The sequence below is a fragment of the Staurois parvus genome, unplaced genomic scaffold, assembly GCF_062004578.1.
Source record: "Staurois parvus isolate SC_StPar_1 unplaced genomic scaffold, SC_StPar_1.0 ptg000997l, whole genome shotgun sequence".
In the NCBI taxonomy this organism is placed as follows: domain Eukaryota; kingdom Metazoa; phylum Chordata; class Amphibia; order Anura; family Ranidae; genus Staurois; species Staurois parvus.
The window spans coordinates 3,166,180-3,173,227 of record NW_028318793.1 but is presented as its reverse complement, the minus strand read 5'-3'; positions in this window follow the sequence as shown (position 1 = coordinate 3,173,227).

Below are 7,048 nucleotides of genomic sequence, written 5' to 3'. Positions count from 1 at the left end.
AGAGGACAATGTTCACTCCCACTGACACCAAAAAGAGGACAATGTTCACTCCCACTGACACCAAAAAGAGGACAATGTTCACTCCCACTGACACCAAAAAGAGGACAATGTTTACTCCCACTGACACCAAAAAGAGGACAATGTTTACTCCCACTGACACCAAAAAGAGGACAATGTTTACTCCCACTGACACCAAGACATTTTCTATTCCCACTGGCCACAGTCCGGCCCTCCTAAAGCTTGAAGGACAGTAAACTGGCCCTTTGTTTAGGAAGTTTGGAGACCCCTGCTTTCAGAACACATCTACTCCATTTCCAGAGATGATTATATCCTTCAATATATAATCTAAAGACATTTTTTTCCAATACCACTTGAGGCCAAAAAATATCCTCTACTTGCGTATTATTGTTCGATTGAGGTGAGTTTAAACCTGATTGCAAAAGACAAGTTGGTGGAGTAAATTCAATCTGAAAACTAGAAAAGCTACAATTCCTGCAGAAATTGTGTGAAGTGTTCTTGCCTGCAGCAGTAGTCTAGGGCTTGAAAATGAGGGAGTGATGGCAGTTTAGAAATCATGTCCTGATTTTTCAGCTCACACTCTAGCTTTTGTCACTCTGCTGCCTTCTCACACACCTGGGTTCCTATAGCAACTCACTCTACAGCAAGGGCAGAGAAGAGCGGTTAAAAACAAACTGCTCCAACTTGCTCACTTCACTGGCAGTTGCCATTTTCAAACGGTTGTAGTTTAAAAATTATAAATCCTACAGTGAAGAGCGTTATATTGTGAGAATCACAAGACCCAGACCTACATTTTGATGCATAGTATGTCTCTGAAATATTAAAAATGAAGGCACAGTCGCAGTTTAGAACTTGCCCTTCAAGTTTGAGGTGGCTAGAGTGGAGTTTCAATGAATGTCAACGGGCGGTGTGAGTTGCAAACAAATGGTCATATTGTGAAAACTATCAGGACTATGGCTTAGCCGTGAACATTTTTAGTGGCAGCAGGGATAGCTGAACGTTTTGATATAAGATTTGTGTAGGTGGGCTTGATAATGAGAGAGTGATGGCAGTTTAGAAATCATGTCCTGATTTGTCAGCTCCCACTCTAGTTTTGAACATTCCGCCATTCATTCCTATGGGACATGAATGGCGGAACAATCCGCACGTGTCGATATGTTGCTGTCTATGTAGTGTAAAAACTGTGGGAGGAGTTAGGGTGGTAAATTTGGCTATAATAATAAGAATATATATGTGAGATAACAGGAAGTGGTCTTCCATGCAGGAACACTTAATGAATAAGACCTAGGAGTTTTGTAGTTAACAGCAAGATAGCAGCCACCCCTGTTCTCAGTGGTGTTTTAGCTCTTGTGCTGCCCTAGGCATCACTAAAATTGGGCATCCCCCACCAGAACCAGCAGACCCCTGGCCCACCCCCACGTGCCCATAACCACCGCCAGCGCCAAATACCCAACCCTTGCCACTCTCCACGAACCCAACAACCATCTTCCCCCCCCCCCCGGGCCTCACCATCACTCTCTGCCAAACACGTTCCACCAGCAGAGAGAGAAAGAGTTAGTCAAACACTAACCTTAACCTCTCATGAAAGCAGCCGGCCATCCCCGGAGCCAAGCCCAGTGTCTTCCTTCCTTGTGCGGGAAGCTTACACCCTCCAGCAGCACACAGCCTCCTCAGATTCCATGGTCCCCATCCTTACCAGGTCCCCATCCCTGCCACACGTGTTGCATCTTCCGGGGGGTGGTGCCGCCCCTCTGAAATTTGCCGCCCTAGGCAAATGCCTTGTTTGCCTTGTGGTAAATACGCCACTGCCTGTTCTTCCAACTATTGCTGAGTCCACCAACCAGATCTTCCAGGGGCAGAGAGCTCCCTGAAGCCATCTGGCAATGCCCCATTCACGTTTCAGTGTTTTTAGTTGAGGGTAAAGCCAGATGTTGTGCAAGTACAGCCAAGCGGGGTGAAATACCGTCGAGTGTTGTACAGGTGCAGCCGGAGTTGTACAAGTTCCAAGAGTTGGGCATGAGCAATCAGAAAATAGCAGTCTTCAAATTTTTTCAAGTTCTACAGTTCCAGAGTATCCCATGCTACCTATTCCCATCCAAGTTCACCATTCCCCACTAAAAACCATAAAAGTAGACCAATTCTTCAGCCAGAGAAAGACTGCCGAAAATGGAGGTAAAAGGCCTAAAGTATCAGCGGCTCTTATGGGGGTGCGCATCAGGGCTGAGGGCTCTTGAGAGGCGTACTGAGGCAGGGTGCTGTGATGTTTTCAGGAATCTATTTACAGCATCCTGCTGACCCCTCCCATCTTTCATGGTCTGTCTGCATTGCATGGAGAAGCACAGAGGCAGTGATAATATCTCCAGGTCTAAAATAACAAATGCAATAAAACAGGAAAGGTTTTGAACATTTCATTAATTCAGGAGGGATGAAGGGAGGAACCAGGGATGCCAGAATTTAAGCAGATTAAACTATAGTTTTACTTATTAATAGCTACTGACTGCATGTATTAATTAGCCTATGAAATATGACTTTGAAAATATGAAATAACATGCATATAAACAAACGTCTCTAACTTTAGAATAGTCTAATTTTAAGTTTTGGGAATGGCAAAATACAGTCAGCTAATAGCTATAGAAGTGCATTTTTTTTTTTAATTTCAGAATTGCTGAGAGAGTTTGGTCTCTGGTTTGCCAAGGAAAGGTCTTAGCAATTCCTCTGGGGACAGCACAGATTGATTTATGATATCAACAAGCTGTTTGGAGAAAATTGAAGTCTGTATGGTTCAGTCATGGTCCTTATTTATCTTCATTATACCTCGTCCGAGCGGACATTTGATACAGCGGCTTGCTTCCTGGTTAATTGATTGCAGAATTTAAGAATCACTTTGCCGTGGCATTTTCTTTATGTACAGCTTAGGCTTGAGCGCTAAACATATATTATGAAATGGGGAAGAAAATGAAAAGGTATGTAAGGTATTTGTATGCACGCATCTGCGAGATGCACGAGCTCCATTCACATTCATCTATGTTAAGTGCAACTTATACTGTAGCTGCATGGCTGTGTTTTAGCAAATCACAAACTATTGCAGGGACCTGGACATATCCATTATAAATAAATGATCATATTAGATGGTTTTATCTATATGGTAAAACCGTTTGGTTTCCATTGTCATGTAGCACTACCCCCTTAGGAGTTGCTGAAGTTTTGGGTCTCCTTCTTGGGGAGCTAGCCAGCATCTGCTGTTGTACCACCCCAGACCCCAGATTGTCCTAATCTAGCTGGGAGAATACCTGGCAAAGGGATTCAGTGCTTGCCACTTTAAAAGAAGACAGCCCTCGGGTAGTCGCTAATCTGGTTTCCCACTAGAGTGCTCCTTCCCCTATCTGGCCCAGGGGGTGAAGGTCTACTCATTCAGTCCTTCTCCTGTGTTGCTGGTGGGTCAGTGGCTGTTACCAGGCCTTCTAGCTGGGCTGCTCCTTCCTTGCCTCACAGGTGGTCCTCTCTCAAGGGGCTGGTGAAGTCCCAAGCTTTCCTCCTTCCAAGGTCATCTTGCCTGGAGGTGGGACTCTCTCCCATCTAGGGTCCCCCCAAGGCTCGTGCTCTCCAGCTTCACATGCTCCTCTCCCACCCAAACTCTCTTCCAACTCTCCTCCTACTGAGCAGAGTCAGTTACTCTTAAAGGCTGTCCTGGCCCCTTGCCAAGCCTCCTGTTGGGGATTGGCAAAGATCCTCTAAGAGTAAAGACCAGCCACTCCTCACCTCTGCCCACTGCTGCTAGATCTTTCTAGTTCTAGAGCAGGGGGAAACCCCAGAGAGCTGGTCTGCAGATCCTCTCAGCTCTGGCCAAAATTTGACCTTCTGACTATTGCACCCAGGATGCTACTCAGTCTCAATCTAGCTAGAGCTCCCCCTCTAACTAGGAGGGTGCTACAGTAATATGAACATTAGTTTATAGGTGATGTTGAACAAGACAAAAGGTTTGTGCATGTGGAACAAGGAATATCTTCCAATCTGTCCATAGAAACCGATCAGAATCTGTATTAACCATTTATATTTAATGGTAGAGATGGCAGTTAAAAACTTAAAATGTATCTAAATCCAAAAGCATAAATGTATTATATTGCAGCTTACTGTGGTGGTTGCATTTGTTTTTCCCTTTGCTTTCACCTGGAGATTCTGCCAGTAAGACTGTTATTTTTTTAACTTCTTTTATCAGACCAAGCTGTCCAGACAAAGTGGTAGTTAGAAGGTTGGGGCAAACCAATTTACACTGACAAGGATACGTAGAATGGTCAGCTATGATTCTTTTACATAAGACCTTTATTGCAAAAGGAAAAAAAAAGAAAACTGTAACTGCTTTAAGTGCTAAATGAAGTTCAACTTTAACTTGTCAATCAAGTTCATCTAAATTTGCTAATACATCTAACACACAGAGTAGCCATACATAAGTCAATCAGTAGATCGACTTCTGTGCAACCACAGTGCCCACACATGGATCGAAATTCAGCTGGTCTCTGCTGAACTGGCCGATCCACATATGTGTAGATTTACCTCTTCACAGACTGACAGTGCTGCTGTGCAAGGGAGTTTCTCCTCCATCCAGAATGGAGACACCTTAAAGAGTAACTCAACTTTCATGAAAAAAAAAAATGTAACAAATTGAAAAAATTCAAATGCAATCTGGCATCCTGAAGATATTCTGTGCACCATTGGTGGACAGGAAAGTCCCAGAAATTTCATTTCCTGCTTGTGTAATTGGTTCACTGATTTTCCCGGAATTCTGCACTAAGAGACAAGTCAGATTTTTGACACCCCTGCAATAGAAATTTTAGTTTTGGTGAGATATTCTACGGTGAAATACTTCTAAAGGGATACAGACACTGTAGCTTTTCTCATTAGATCACTGAAAGTGTATCATCTGATCTTAATGATAAACAATAAAAATCCAGGACATAATAATATAGTCCTCATGTGTAACCAGTTAGTAGTAAAAATTTGAAACAATGTTACAACCACAATAAAATAATCCTCATGTAAAAGACCTTCTCAATATCCACATATTTTGATCAGTCCCATCCGAGTGCACAAAACTGGTACTTATGACAACACCACTTTGTGAGATAGCACCACCATCAGCCTCTGATATGTAAGACCTGATACACTTCGGTCTGATTGCCCCTTTAGCCCTTTAGTCCCTGGGTTATGGGCATGGTCTTTCTGATGGGGTAGGATAGCGCACTAGATTTGTGAGTGTGTTTTTTAATATTTTAACCATTTCCCACCCGCCATATAAGGAAATGATGGACGGACAGCGGTTCTCTCGTCCTCCCACTCTGGGGGCACGCAGCACGGAGATCGGTGGTGTGCTGTGTCCCTGGGACACAGCGGATCACCGATCAGAGTAAAGAGCCGATGACACAGGTGTACAGTCACAGCTGATCGCATGTAAACAAGGAAATGCCAGTTATCGGCAGTCCTCTGTTCACGCTGACAGCAGAGGGGACATCTACACTGATCATCAGGGCACTGATGATCAGTGCCCTGATGATCAATGTAGTCCCATAAGTGCCACCTGCCAGTGCCCATCAATGCCACCTGTCAGTGTCCATCAGTGCCACATACCAGTGCCCATCAGTGCACATCAATGCCACCTGTCAGTGCCCATCAATGCCACATACTAGTTCCTATCAGTGCACATCAATGCCACATATCAGTGCCTACCAGTGCACATGAATGCCACATATCTGTGTCCATCAGAGCTGTCTTTCAGTGTCAACTATCAGTGCTAGCCAGTGTTGCCTATCAGTGCCAGTCAATGCCACCTATCAGTGCCACCTATCAGTGCCATATATGAGTGCTGCCTTTCAGTGCCCATCAGTGATGCCCATCAATGCCCACAAGTGATGCTTGTCAATGCCTGTCAATGCCCATCAGTGCCACCTACCAGTGCTTCCTCATCAGTGCCTCCTCATCAGTGCCCATCAATGCAGCCTATCAGTGCCCATCACTGCAGCCTCATTAGCACACATCAGTGAAGGAGAAAAATTACTTATTTACAAAAGGAAAAAACTTTTTTCCCCCAAAATTTTCAGTCTTTTTTAAATTTGTTTAGCAAAGAATAAAAACCCCAGTGGTGATTAAATACCACCAAAAGAAAGCTATATCTGTCTCAAAAAAATGCTGAACATTTTGTTTGGGTGCAGTGTTGCATGACCGCGCAATTGTCGTTCAAAGTGCGACAGTGCTGAAAGTTGAAAACTGGCCTGGGCAGGAAGGGGGTAAAAATGCCCGGTAGGCAAGGGGTTAAATAAATTGAGTTTTTTGGGAATACACTATGTTAGTTTATCTTTCTACATATGCAAACCGGTGATTGGTCTATACCAGCGAACAGAGTACCCCATCAGGAAGACAATGCCCATATCCCGGGGTCAAAAGGGCTAAAGGCGCAATCAGACTGAAGTGTAGTAGGTCTTACATATCAGGTGACGGTATCTCACAAATTGGTGTTATCATAAGTACCAGTTTTGTGCGCTCGGATGGGACTGATCAAAATATGTGGATATTGAGAAGGACTTTTACATATGAGGATTATATTATTATGGATGTAACATTGTCTCAAATTTTTACTGCTTATTGGCTACACATGAGGAGTATATATGTGGTGTGATCATACTGGAACAAAGCAACAGCATATTTGTTTGTGCTCAGCGCATATTATTGTTCATTTTATTAATTGCAGGTGATTGCGCAAAGGTTTTTATATTTACTTTAATCTGATCTTAATGATTCGCACCCCCCTTCTCCCTATTCAGAATCAGTATCCAAAGGACACGGTAAAACAAACAGCTACAGTATATCTTACAGAGCTGAAGACAGTAGGAATCTGCAACAAAATGTGTACAAATCCCTACAATGTACATTGATCACCCAGAAAGGATTGTTTTTCTCTCACCAAATTTGGAGTTATTCCTTAAGACAGGAAGTGTTACTAGACAGACCACCGGGCAAAAATAAAGGGAAAAAAACCTAA